The sequence below is a fragment of the Ciconia boyciana genome, chromosome 3 (assembly GCF_034638445.1).
Source record: "Ciconia boyciana chromosome 3, ASM3463844v1, whole genome shotgun sequence".
NCBI classification, from domain to species: Eukaryota; Metazoa; Chordata; class Aves; order Ciconiiformes; family Ciconiidae; genus Ciconia; species Ciconia boyciana.
Window position 1 is genome coordinate 114685910 of NC_132936.1, and position 14421 is coordinate 114700330.

Consider the following 14421-nt stretch of genomic DNA (forward strand, 5'->3'; position numbering starts at 1 on the left):
CACAAGGGATTGGGGAGCACCTCAGCTCTGTGGAAGCTGCTGTGATATCCTACACATGAGGTCAGATGCGAACCTCTAGCTAGAGACGGACAACAGGTTGGGTCACTCTGGCGGGGATGGGGAGAAGGCATGGGTGTGTTGCAAGTCTGAGGAGAGGGTTTGGGAGCAGTGCCCCTTGCAGTGTGTTGCGTGAACATCTACAGGGAACAGAACAGTGCACATCCACAGTTTGGGGCACAGGTACAAGGTGCAGCTGGGGATATGGGTGATTTGCAGTGCACATCTGGGATGAAAAGGAACAAGAAAGCATAACCGCGTGCACTGCACAGCACATCTGTAGGAGCCATGTGCTTATCTGTGCTCCGAGTACAACGTGAGTAGCAGTGAGCTGGAGTGTGGAGGATGGCACATCCCTGGAGCAGGGGTGCAGCTGCGTACCTCAGGGTGGGGGAACAGGGGACTGCCTGGGGACAGGCACACTGCTCAGCCACGTGCAGGGAGAGGCTCACTTGTGTGACCCATTTCTGCATGTGGTGCAGTTTTGGTAGCATTGGTGCTGTGCCCGGCTGTGCGCTGCGGTGGCTGTTCCCAGCCCTGGCAGGGCAGGACCCGGCCCTGTGTAGATGGGGATGGTGCTGGTCCTGGCGGTGCAGTGTCCGGCCCAGTGCTGCCGGTGCTGGTCCTGGTCCCAGTGCGGTGTCCAGCCCAGACTATGCTGGTGCTGGCACTGGCAGTGCAGTGTAGTGCACCAGCCCCTTGCTGTTGGTGCTAGAGCTGGTCCTGGCCCCAGAGCACTGGAGTAAAAAACCCCAGGCCAGCACTGCTCGGGCTGCGTCCACTGCCAGCTCAGGGCAGTGCCAGCCCCACACTGGTGACACTGCCAGTCCCAGTGCAATGCAATGCCCAGCCCCAGGCAGATGTGCTGACTCTGGCCTTGGTCGCAACAGTGCAGTGCCCAGCTCCATGCTGAAGGTGCTGGTGACAGTCCCAGGCCCAGTGGGGCAGTCCTGGTCAGACAGTCCCAGGACCAGCGTGCTGGTCCCAGTCAAAGCGCGGCACCTGTCCCTGTGCAGACAGTGCCAGCGCTGGTCCCAGTCCCCGGGCCGTGCAGTGCCCAGCCGCACGCTGGCGATGCCAGTGCTGATCCCAGCAGCGCAGAGATGAGCCAGTCCCCATTGCACCAGTCCCCGTCCTGGCAATGCCCGTGATCGTGCCGGCCCCGCTCCCAGGGCGGTGCTGTGCCGTGCCCAGCCCCACGCCGGTGAGGTGCCCAGCATCCCGTGTCCCGGCGCGCTGCAGTGCCCAGCCCCGTGTGCCGGCAGTGCGGTGCCCGGTGCCGGCGGCGGTGCGGCGCCCAGCCCCACGCCCGAGCCGGTTGCCGGTTGCCGGTGGCGGCGGGGCGGGCCCAGGGCGGGCCCGGCCGGGCGGGGGCGGCCCGCGGGTGATGTCAGGCTGATGCTGTCGGTGCGGCGCGCGGTGCATTGTGGGCGAATCCCGCCGCGGCTCCGAGGGGGAGGATGCGCTCGGGGCCGGCCCGCCCCACAGCCGCAGCCGCAGCGCGCCGGGCCGGCGGCACCGAGCCCGGCGAACCGCACTGAGGGCGCGGGGCATGCGCTGCCCACGCCGGCCGCAACGGGAGGCGCCGGCGGCGGCGGGGCCAGGTGAGCCGGGCCGGGCCGGGCCGCGGCGGCCCTTGCGGTCATTGGCGGGGGAGGGGGCGTCCCGCCGGCGGCTGGGGAGGTGTGGGGCCGCGGGCCGGGCCGGGCCGCTCCGCTCCGGGGCTGCGCGCGGGGCACTGTGGGAACTGTAGTTCGCCCCTCCGCCCTGTGCCGGCTGCGGAAGGGGAAGGGTCGGGCGCGGAGGACTCGGGTTCCCAGCATGCCCGCGGGGCTGGGCGGGCCCTAAGCCGAGTGACGGGAGGGCTCCGCCAATGAGAAGGCGAGCCGGGGTGGGGCGAACCATCTGCCGAGAGGGGCGGTGGGAGGTGTGGGGCGGCGTGCCGGCAGCTGCAGTGCAGGGGCGGACGCGGCCACCTCCTCGGCGGGGGGAGGCGGGGCGGCCCGAGGTGAGGGGCAGGGCAGGGCAGGGCAGGGGGGGCCCGGCCCGGGGCGGCGGCTCCCCCTCTGCGCGGCCCGCCGCCTCCTGCCCGGGCCGGCTGCGGGCCGGCGGGTGCCGGGGCTCAGGGCGAGGCCCGGGGGGTGCCCGCCGGGGGAGGGGCGGGCGGTGGCCTCGTAGGGGCGCGGGCGACGGCAGCGTCGTGCGGGGCCGCGGGCGGCCTGAGCGGGGGTGCCCCGTCCCCCCGCGCTTTGAAAGGCTCCGCCGAGGAGGGAATGGCCCCGCCGGGTGGTGCCAGGTGGCTCTGTCGCCCGCCCGGCCCCCGGCGTCGGGGTGGGGGCTGAGGTGCGAAGGCAGCCAGCGGCCTTGTGCCGGGCGGCCGGGATGGGGCCTGTGAGGATGGGGCCTGCGGGGACGTGTCAGGTGAACCTACGGAGGGTGTCAGTTATGTCATCGAGGGCAGGCTGCCGCCCGGGGCAAGGGGACAAGCATCCTTCCCGGTGTCACTAGGTGCGTGTTTAACCGAACACTAGAAAGCCAGCCCGTTTTGTAGGGGCTTTTGGGGAGGGAGCATTTTCATTGTGTTATTTTGGGATAACTCGTTGGTGCTTGGGTTTGAGGCAGGAGGCTGAGAGTTTCTCCACAGTAGCTTTCGCGGGGTGGGAGATTTTACTTCTGTGTGCGTTGCCGTGTCTTCTGCAGCTTTTTAGCTTGAAGTCTCCTGCCATTGTGTCTTTATTGCTCCTGGTGCCCAAGTTTGCACTGGTGAATGTGACTGTACTCGTTATGCTTTCCCTGCATACTGGGAGAGGAGGTATCCAGTAACCTGGGTCTGACCCACTGAGAACTTTCAAGATGAACACCATGACCTTGAAGAGCATCTTGTATTTAATGAGGAGCCAGTATGCTATACGCAGTGCTGGAGTGACACTGCCACTCTGTCAGTGTTGCTGAGCTACTTGCATGCCAAGTTCAAGACACCCTGTGTGTTTTGGGGGGTGGGGACTTCAATACCTGTTGGTATCATGTTTCTGAGCAGTCCAAACCAGCTGTATATTAAAATCTTTCTTCTTTATTTTTTAATTTCCTTAGGCTTGCAAGGAGGAAGTATAGACAATTTGATTGATAGAAGGAAAGTTTTCCTAATTTTATAATTGCACATGAATGTCTTTATATTCCTTGTACTGTCACTGAAAATGCCACCTTTTAGCAACAAACTTCTCAGTGAGTCACAACAGAGATTTTTCAACCTGAGAACTTTTTCTTTGTATGAGTGAAATTTAACCTCATGTGTATGTGAAACAGGGTGTGCTAATGCTCCCTCAACACTAATGCTTATAAGTGCTGTGCCTATACAGGTGCTATGACTAAAGGGCAGTGTGCATCAGTACTGTCTCACTATTCACCACTTTTCAGTGTATCAGCTTCTTTTGATACTTTCTCTCAGTGTAAGAGGGGCAGGTTAGGAATTATGTGTCAATGTTTTGGCTTTTTTTCCTTTGTGTGCCAGCGATCATCCAGTTCATAACAAGCATTCTCATGCTGATGTATGTGGGATCAGAAACTTTAGAGATGCGATGCTCATGAATGGTGTATGAGGTGTCCACTGCCGTTACTTTTGTATTCTGTGTGCTTTGCATGCTTTATGATAATCTCATTCCTTCAGGAATGGGCAAAGTTCCTCTTCTCTGACTGGCAAAGAAAAACACTGGAATTATCATTCCCTTGTAGGACAGTTTTATCAGGATCAGTCTTGGGGATACCTGCCTAACCTTTTTTTTCTTGGAATAGCTAGCAAGATTGTAGGATTATAAACCCAACTGCTCAGGCCAAAACCCCGTATTGCTCCAGTCCTTTTTCTACCAGTGACTGAGAGATGATGCTTAAGGAAAGGCTCAGAGGGCATGTATAACATGCTTGCCCTAGTTATACCCTTCTTGGTGTTGCAGTCTGCAGTTTTTCAGTCTTTTTATTTGTTAGCCTGAATAATTTTGTATGTACACAAGATGTGTCATTCCACTGGTAACAGCACTCTGTTGTGAAACCTAGCTATGCATTCCTCTGTGTTTTCCTCTCTTTTAGCCAGTTACTAGTTTTAGAGAAACTTTAGTTTTATCCTGGGACATCTTCATTTTTAAGGCCTTTGGTCTGATACCACACCAGGAGGTTTTGGCTATTCAGAGACATTGTTATTAGTGAGATGGCCCTATCTGTGTGCTTGTTGAGTCTTCCTAAAAGCACCTAGCCTTTCCTAATAGGTCTATAAATCATGACTTCTCTCCCTTGCCTCCCAGTTAGTTTTATTTTTCATTTTCAGTTTTCTGGACATGTCTGGTGCGGAAGTAAGACTCTGATTTTCCAGAATCTCTGCAGAGCTCTTTAAAATAAACAACAACCAAAAATCCTTGGCATCTTCTTTCTTATCTTTTCTCTATTCACTCTTTCTATTTCTTGTCTGTCTGTCATCCAGCAGACTGGCTGGCTGGTCTCTGGTCAGGTATGTGTGGAAAATATGTAGTTTTCATCTCTTTAACATCATCAAGAAAAAAATGTATTTAACTTGGAAGAATTTGTGCTGTTTTCTTCTTTTGAGCACATCTTCTATTTTTAAAAGACATTTTGTTTGTACAGTAAGTCAATTAGAATTGAAATCAAGCAATTTAAAGGACCAAGCAGAAGTTGCACTGGCCAAAGACTTTTTTTTTTTTTTAAGGTGATATATTTCTGTTCTTACTCAACAAAGTTGAGTTACTGTTGAGTTACAAAGTTACTATTTAAAATTTCATCTTGGTGACATGTCCTGATCTCCATGAGGAAACTGAAGTTCGCCATTGCTGCTTGTTTCCTAAGGGCACAGCCCATCTGTTCTCCCATGGCAAATCACCGTTGCTGCTTTATTCTGGTCAGCTGGGGTAGTTTTACTACTACATTTTTTCCATTTAGGCTTGATACAATTAATTTATCTGTCTCCTTTGAGTCTATTTTTTTTCTTTAGTATGTAGTACTATTCCTCCCCTTGAGTCACCTGGCCTTTTTCTGTGTACCTTGTTCCCTGGAGGGCCGGAGAATGCCACCCTGTTAACAGGTTGCTGGAGTACATGTTACCTCCATGTTCTCCCTTGAATCCATACCTCCTGGTTCCCAACCTTAATTCTGAGACCTGTTTCATCTGTTTGTTTTTTTGAGTCCCATTTAAATATCACATAGCCCCAAAACTGCTCTTTTGGGGGGTGGTGGTGTTTCTTCTAAAATTCTGCCCATTTTTTCCCTACCGTGCATGAGAAGTTACAGAACTTGGGATTTCATCCAGGCTGTCATTCTTGGTCTTTATACAATTGAAAGCCATACGGATCATGCTTGCCAGCTTCTCCCTGGGATGATATAGAAATGGCTGTTCTGGATTAGATCACCCAGCATGTTACCTGTGACTGTGACCAACGCTGAATGCCCAGGGAAGAGCCAGAGGTTGGAGTTGGTGGGCAGTGCCATTTTCCTGGAGTGCTCTCTCAGTGCTCAGTTGCTTTCAGTTCAGTGACTTTTATGGTCAGAGATTTTTGTCATCATATTTGGTTGTTCTCCAGTGGCTGTTTTTTTTGTTTGGTTTTGTTTTTCTTAATTTTTTTTTTCTATGAATTTGTCCAGTTCTTTGGACTCAGTGTAAATGCTAACCTCCACTGTGTCTTGCTGTAGGGCGTTGCACAACTCCTCTGTGCTTTGCATTTGTTTCAAACATGCCACCTGCTAGAGTTGCCTGCTGCTGCTTCTTTAACGCATTGGAAAAAGCGGTGAACAGTCTTTTCTTGTTCACCTTCTCCATGTGGAACTTGGTTGTGTAGACCTCAGTCATACTGCACCTCAACTTGTTGTTCTTCATAAGAATCTGCCTCCCAGCACTTGGTGTGCCACTCTTGCACCTGACTGGCAGGTCACCGCGTTGTCCTTTTACCTCACAAATTCAGCTGTCTGCCTGCCCGGTGTCTGAGTTGCTTCTGCAGCCTTCCTTTTCCTCTGCCCAGCGGGTGGGTATTCCTGGATAGGATACTGCTGTCCGGTGAGGAGGTTTCGCCAACAGGATCATTGCTAGTCACCCTAAGGCCTATTGTTTTTCCCTCCTTGGTAGGAGCATAGTCTGAAGGTAGGAACATATCTGAAGTTCTTCTCTTCCCCCTCCCCAAACCCCGATTTGTGCAGTTCATCCATCCCTAACGTGAAAAAGCAATACGTAGCTTCTGAGGACCATGAGGTGCGCGTACATCTGTTCAGAGATGGGTAGCTTTACCTGCAGCACTTGAAGCAGACTGTAGCCGTCTCACCTTTCTGCTGCCTGCTTCCCAGCTTCCAGCCTTTTTAGAGGTAGTGGAGAGCAGTCAGTAGGTAGTTCTGTTGTTTCCCCCTTCTTTCAGCATAACTTTTTTTTATTTCACTTATACAGTTAGGGACTAGGAACCTCAGAGTCTTCTTGACATATAGCTTAAATTCTTGATACATGTTCTGCTCACTCAAACAAGGGGACAGTGTAGCTGTCTTATACTTTTACCTTCATATAGGCATCAGCGCAATGCTCCTTTTGATTGGACACTCCATTAAATTGTGTGGTTTTTTCCGTCATTTCATGAAGAAAAGAAAGTTGCTTGTTGCTTGCTTGCTGAAATACCTCAGTCAGAGAATAGAAGTCACCTTTGTGGTGACGTTGTATTAGGAGACTTAGAGCTTTGTGGTTTAATTACATCTTGAATTATTTAAACAGAATCTAGCTGCACTAGACTCTAAAATTTACTAGTTTAGGGGTTATGCAAGTAAGTTATCAAAACTAACTGGTTTCTTTAAATTTTGCTTTCCTTCAAAAAAAACCAAAACGTTGGCCTCAGGCAGTTACTCCACTGCTTTTAAGCGGAAGTGGCTGAATCCTGTGATCTCATGGAAGGCTGAGGGCTTCCTGCTGTGGAGATGAACACTGAGCACAGCTTGACTGAAGCTGAAATGGATCTGAGGTACCGCTCCTCCGTTGTGCTGGCACTTGAGTTTGACTGACCCTACAATGAGCCAGTTCAAGGAGCTCTAAGCCAAGGAAATAACCTTATTTATTAGGAAGTGGAATAGTTTTTCTGCTGGTACAAGTCACTGAACTGGCCCATGGTGGAATCCTGCGTGCAGGAGTTCAGAGCTGGCAGGAGAGAGGGGAACTGTTTCTCTTCATTGCAGGTAGGTTTTTAGATTGGCTAACCAGGAACTTGAAGCTGTGGATCCAGGATCAGCATCTTGTTCGTAGGCTTTATGGGGGAGGGAATGTAGGTAATGCAGTGTAACAGTGCTTCCATTGATTCTCAACTTTCATTCATTAGTGTCTAAGCACCCAAAAATGTGATTTTTGGTTTTGGTTTTTTTTGTCATTTTTGTTTTTAGTAAAATTTGCAGTAGCTAATGCATGCCTATTTAAAGGTGCCAAGCCTGGATCAGAAAAGAGCAAGAGGTGCCCCCCCCTTGATCTGAAAAGAGCAAGAGATCTGAAATCCACCATCTCCCTTGCTCTAGGTCCTGTCCTTAAGGAAAACTCCCATGAAAACCTAATTTCCTGTTGTCAGGCTTCAGCTTCTAGCAGAAGATGAGCTAGAATGGGAGAGCCCTTCAGTTTCTTAAATTTTCATCATAAGGAGATACTTCTATGCTACATTCATTTGCTTTTCAGTGTGCCTTTTGGATAAGATACATGCATTTTAAAGAGTTTAGTTTTCAAGTGGCTGGAAGGCATCTTTCAGCCTTTTTTCAGCTCCAGCTTTTTTAGTGACCATGAGCCGAGCCATGGATGCTGGCCTTTTACCGGACTCTGCTGTCTCTCCCCAGTTGTAGGCAAGGACATAATTGTCTCCCTTTTTTTCTGCTTCTCTCTGTAGCAATGCTGTGCTCTGTATGCACGACCTGTATGACTTATTCATAGATGTCTGAGCATGGGTTTGGTTGTATTAAGAAGCATTTTGTGGAAGATGCACTTTTTCTTTCTGCTGTTCTCCACGTCTAGAAAGAAGAATCAGGAGCAGTTGCTTATCAAGCAGAGATGAGGCTTAAGGGGCTTTGTCTATTGAGCTAACAGGAAGAAAGAGAAAATGTAAAAGGTGCAAATGCAAAGGGGAGGTAATCAAGTATTTTCTCACTCTTGTGACATTTGATGTGGGTGAAATGGCAGGAGGCATTTGGGTTCTAGGACTCAGGGCTATCTGGTCGCATAGGTCTCTGCAGCCTATTTTCAAGTTTGATGGCAAGTCAGAAGCTGGTATTTTTAGTGTGATTGTTGCTTCTTTTGTGAAACATTTCCTTTAACCTTGCTACCTGTGTTTCTGATTGTGATGAAATGATATACATCTTTTCCCCCCTCCAAACATCCTAGGCTGGACTTGAATCAGTAATTGTTCTGTCTGTGGAGCATTAGGAGAAGTGTTTGCCAGTAGCCAGCTTACTCTGGCAAGTTGAGCACAGAATGCACAATTACCCAATTCAGGTTGAGATCAGTTTGAAAAATTGTTATAAGCTTTGGCCAGCTCGGGTACAAAATTTAGTTTTCCATTACTTTATTACAGCTATGAATAGAATTAAAATTATTTTTACATTCAAATATGACATAAGGTTTATGATGCTTTTTTTATAGAAACAAATTCTGACCATCTGTGTTCTGTAATTGGAAATTCTCAGGATCCAGTTACCTGGCATAGCACTGGCAAATTAAGGATCAAAGTACAAATATGGTTTATTACAATGAATCTGCCCTGAAGAACACATTTTGAAGATTCCCCACCCCCCCGAGAATAATATTCAAGGGATTTTTCTGTCAGGCACAATGAGCTGGTGTAAGATCTGATAGCAGAATGAGAGGACACATGCCTAAGTAATAGAACTGCTTAACTCAACAGACGGGAAAACTTATGGATGGGAAAGGATTATTTGCGTGGGCTGGGAGAATGCAAGCAGATACTGACAGTTGTGGACTAGATGGCACATGTGGAAATGGCTTATATAAAGGCAGTCCAGACCAGCCTGTAAAACTCTTCCATAATCTTAGTAACACCATTTCTCCTTGGAAACTGACTCGCACAGCAGTGCAGAAAGAAATTAGACAGACTGTAGCTGCATATACAAGAGTTTTCATATATCTTTCTAGGATGTTCAAGCATAGAGAGAAACGGGTGCAGGCCACAGCCATTATCTGCCTTGATGTTATTGTTTTCTTGTTAATATTTTCTTTAGATAATGGCTACAAAGGAAACAAATTCCTCTAGAACTGTAGATCCTTCAAATAGCAATGAAATTTGAGCTTCCAGTCTAAAACCAAGTTTTACACCTCTGGGGACTTTTGTCTTTGAGAAAAAAGCTCAGGGAACCGTTGAATATGGTTGAGAATGCACTGGGATTTCCCAAGGGTAGAAGGAAAAGTGGGTCAGCCATGAGGACATCACCTTCGGGCAAGTCACCAGCTGTCTGCAAACTAAAAAATGGTGAGGCTGCAGATCAGAGAATGAAACTGTAGATTTGCAGGGGGCAGAGGAAGGTTGAACATGCTCCCCTGAGCATGCTCCAGCTAGGGGGGAGAGTTCCTTACAAAAATGGAAAAAATGGTTACAGAAGGGCTGTAGAGAGATGATTTAAGTGACTAACAGTTGGTATGATAAAACATTTTTGTCAGTCCCAGGAAATCTCTTCTGTGTAATTACAAACAGCATCTCTGCTGTGATCAGCAGTGGGCTTGAAAACCACAAAAATTTTGTCCCACTTAGTCTCATTTAGTCTGATATGACATATCAGTGCAGCAAGTGGCAGTTGCCCCACTTATCCTAATTTTTATTAAATTTCAGAAAGCACTTGGCAAGATGAAGTCTATGTGGCAAATGTATAAATACATGATTTTTCCCTGCAAAATACCCTGTCTTCCAGAATTTGACTCAAAATACCAAATCTCTGATCAGGAACTTACTGTTATGTTCCTAATCTCTGAATAGTTTTTTGACAAGCTCATTTAATCCTTGATAATTATGGTGACTGCATCTATCATAAAATGATTTGAATGGGTAAGATGAGCACCGTTTTCCCTGGAATGGAGGTTTAAAACGATTGATCTCAGTCTGTGGGCCTTTTAATAACCTAATATAATAGATTATGTACAAGACCATTGAGCAACAGATGTTACCAGTTTGCTGTATGGCTGAGTCAGTTATTCAAGGTAAAATACTGTTCTCCAAGAATAAGGACTTGAGGAAGGTACTGTTGACCACAGCTATGAAAAGCGACTTGGAGTGGCCATGTTTGAAGGAAGATGAGTAACAGGCTCCGCACGAAAGCACTATGCAGGGAGAAGGGAGAGGACTTGCCTAAGAGGGACACTTTGCATTACCTAAGGATCAATTAAACAAACTGGTCCAGGATCAGGTGATGAAAACATACCTCTATGTGGTGTTTCTGGTGGTATCAGGTGTAGATTGAGGCTGATACCGTAAGTATAACCTCTGCTCAGTTCTTGCTTTTATTCAGATATATTTGTTTTGGCTACCAGCAGACTACTCAGGCTTTGCAAATAGTGATCTATATTGACTTTGCAGGTAGATATACTTAAGCTGCCGTTAAATGTTTATTGTAAGCAGACCATAATGTTTGCCTGTTAAATTACTAGAGGTTAAGCTGGTTATGATATTAGAGGGATTTCCTGGTGTTGGATTTAATTTTCTGCTTGGATCAAAAATTGGACTAACTCTGTCGGAGAGATTGGTGGAAAGTAATAGACTTTGCTTTCAAACTCTCCTGCTCCCCATTTTTTTAGCTTTGCTGCTGAGATGTAGTTGGAGAGAATTAGGATCACATAAACTGCCAGTAGTGCAGGTGTGCTTATCTGGTGTGCATTCCTAATGATTTGTTGTCATAATTAACTGTGCTGATTCTCCCTGTAGATAGGTGGTTTTGGCACAGAAATCACTGGTGTGCCTGACTGCTCTGTAATGTATGTGAATACAGTCTCTGGCAGTATGAAATTATGTGTTTGGGGGTTTTGTTTGTTTTGCTTAGGTCATATGCTGTTACTTGTAAGTCACTGTGCAGGCAATAATACATTCAGTTGGCTGTGCAACCAGTTAGCCATAATAATGCTGTCAAGGTGCATCTGTTATCATATTTAATGTCTTTATGTATGTTCTGTTCAGTGCAGCCTCATGTTAGCAGAGAATCTGGACCTGTCTGTCTTGATCGCAGCTCTTTTTTTTTCTTTTTTTTTTTTTTTGGGCTGGGGGGGGGTGTGTTTGGTTGGTTTGGTTTTTTGGTTTTCCCAGTCATAGCTACATCACTCCTTAATGGTCATAAACCTTTCAAAAGTGAAAAACAGTCCCAGTATCTTGCAACCTCACCTTTAGATGTTTTGTTTTTTACAGAAATGAAATGCTGTGAATAGCAAATCCAGAATTTCTAAGGCTGATGCCCTTGCATGCCTATGAGAAGAATATGTCACAGAGGAGACTTTAAGCTGCAGCTGCTAGGAGTTGAGCCTGATCTCTAAGCAGGGTTTGCTACAGCAGAGGCAGGCAATGAAGGAAGATATGTGTCTTCAAGGAACAATTCAGAACCTTTCGAGCTCCTGCTGTCAGACCTACCCTAACAGCGTATGACTTGTTTTTAATTGCTGTTTCAAGTTCAGCAGGAGGTATGATGTATTCCATGGCTGAGGGGCTGTTAGTCCAGTGCACTGTATTTTTTTTAATCAACTTGTTTCCTGTACTGTCGTATGCATTTCTACCCTAATAACAGAATGCTAGTGCATGGTACAACTTATACAAAGATTTAAGCGGTTTTTTGTTCGTTTTAATGTGAGGGATTTCATTTTTATAATTGGTATTGTGTGTTGGAAGCAGATGACATTTGTAAAACAGTGAGGGACACTGAGTGCGTGCAGTTAATGCTGCCATTAACTGAGCCCCAGTTCTGCTGCTCAGTTGCACTTGGAAACTCCTCTGTTTTTTTTTCTTACTTCTAAGCGCTCTCAATCCTACTTGTTATATTCTCCTCTTATTCCCCACCCCATCTGTCTCATTTTGGCTTAAAGCCAGTAAAGTTCATGTTGGGAACAGCTAAGTTATGCTTAAATTCTATTTAAAACTTTTTTTTGTTTGTTCCTCCCATGCAAGTATTGGACAGGGAGATTGATCTGATTTCTAGACTGCAGTTTACTGGGATTACTTCTTTTTTTTTTTTTTTCAGATGTCCAGCTTTGTCTCACCTAAAAAGCTGTAGTTTGCATCAGCTTTCTAAAACACCATTGGGATCTGCTCTTAAGGTGGATCCTGTGTTCATGGTGGGGAATTTGATCAAGTAAAGAGGGTCATGGGCTACGGCAGTCTAAATAAACTTCACGTGTTCTAATTTGTAGGCTTCCAGAAGTGAGGATGTGTCCTGAAATAAAGTGGGATATTGCAGTTCCTCCACAGTGAGATTAAGACACTTAAGATTATCCAGGACCTTTAGTAAGATGGTGAGAGACAGACCTCCATAGCTTTGTTCTGCTGTTTAATAACCACCTTGCATCTGATGAGTTTTCAACTTGATGTTTGTTTGAGTTTGGCTGTATTTTGAGCACTGCTACCACAGTATATGGAGACTGAAGTAGACTAACATAGGAAAGATCTCATATATACATTAGGAATTTCCACAGGGAATGCTCCATACTTATAAGTTTAATTTTAAGAGTGCTATGATCCTGTAAAATTAGGAAATAATTTTTCCAGTAAAGCTGTTTAAAATGTTGCTTGTATGAAAGAGAACGTTGTAAGATAGTTAATTGGGTTGTGTATATGAGACTTTTTGATTCTTTATTTTTTGGTCTCTGACATCCTTGAAGGGATAAAGGAGACATATATTATATATACACTACTTCCTCTGAAAGTAACTGATAAAAACACATGTCTGGCCGTACTGAGTCATATCACAGGTCTATCTAGGCCAGTATCCCATCCTAAGCTGGCCAAGAGTAGATATCTAAGTTAGAGAATAAGAGCAGGGAAAGCATATAGAATGACTCCGCAGAATGCTCTTGCCACCTTCAGTGATTTGTGAAGTGAAGGCTTCCTAAGCTAAAGATAGAATATTTGTATTTAACTATTTAATGGATTTTTTAATTATTATTATTTTTAGTGAATTTGTCAAGTCACTTTTTGAATCTATGTGAGCTTTTAGCATCTGCAGCGAAGATTTCTTCAGCTTAACAACTTGTATGAAGTTACTTTTGCTTGGTCTAGTTTGTCTCCTGATAAACACGCATGTGAACAAGGCAGATGCGTTTGATGTAAGACTCTGCCACATTCATTGCAACATCAGGCATTGCACTGAAATTCTTGCAGACTTTCCTCCTAAGTTTGTTACTGTTGCCTATCCCAGTCATGCTTCTCTGCCAGGTTTTGATTTTCATGTCTGCTAAATAGTTGCTGCTACAGTGCATCAGATTTTTGTAAGCTGCCTTAAAAATAAGGAGACCGTTTACCTGCGAGTGCTATTGACTGGAACTGTCCTGATGCCAAATAGAAGGAACAGCTAGCAGAGCAGTGTGTCAGAATATATAGTGAGGTTTATTAGCCTGTTTAAGCATGTTTTTTTGGATTTCTTTTTTTTTAAAGGCCAAGACTAAATTTATGAAACTATAAAGATTCTCCAGTATCGGGTGGAAGAGATAGCAGTACGCAAGAGCTGATTTCACACTTCTTCATGCTGAGGTTGGCCAAGAAACGGGATTTGGTCCTGTTGTTGTCACTGTTTCTTTCTCACAGCTGCTTTCATTTCTGCTTCACTTGCTATTTCTAGGAAGCCAGTTTTACAGTATCTTAGGATTGCTCAGCTCTCTTGCCTGTCTTCATGGGAGAGGGGTACAATCATTTCTTGACATCCTGTACATTTCCTACAGGAAAAGACAATCTGAAAGTTCTTGTCTTCTCAGTCACACTCAGTCATCTTCAAAATTATGTATCTTTACATTCTACGGTCTGTACATTTTAAAGCTAAAAGTGATGCAGATATGTCAAAGTTCATATGCTTGGTCACCCTCAGGAACAGCTTTACTGGAGTTCAAGAGAGATAATCCTTCCATCTCTCCTCCAGTTCTCCTTAACACCACTTAATATTTAACATGCAGAAATGATGCTCTCTGCTGTGTGTTGGGGAAGAGACGGTAGTGCCTTACCTCTCCCTCAGTGACCATCCTTCACCACCTCCCTTCTGTAGCTACATTAGCAAATTCAGCTCTAGCAGGGGCCTGGCTGCCAGCTTTGGGGCTAGTCAAACAATATTTATACTATATTTTATTGATTTAGAAGGAATTACAATAATGCCTAAGTTAAAAGCATCATTTAAATG

The 14421-nt window shown here is 46.1% G+C and overlaps 1 protein-coding gene across 1 annotated transcript in view; it reads left to right on the plus strand.

Annotated features, from left to right (window-relative positions):
- The first annotated feature begins 2024 nt into the window (after window positions 1-2024).
- The window catches only part of TTBK1 (tau tubulin kinase 1), a 118277-nt gene continuing 105880 nt past the window's right edge, over window positions 2025-14421 (plus strand). Inside the window, exon 1 of the mRNA XM_072857154.1 lies at window positions 2025-2065. The gene's annotated coding sequence lies outside the window, so the exon portion shown is untranslated. The remainder of the gene's footprint in view (window positions 2066-14421) is intronic.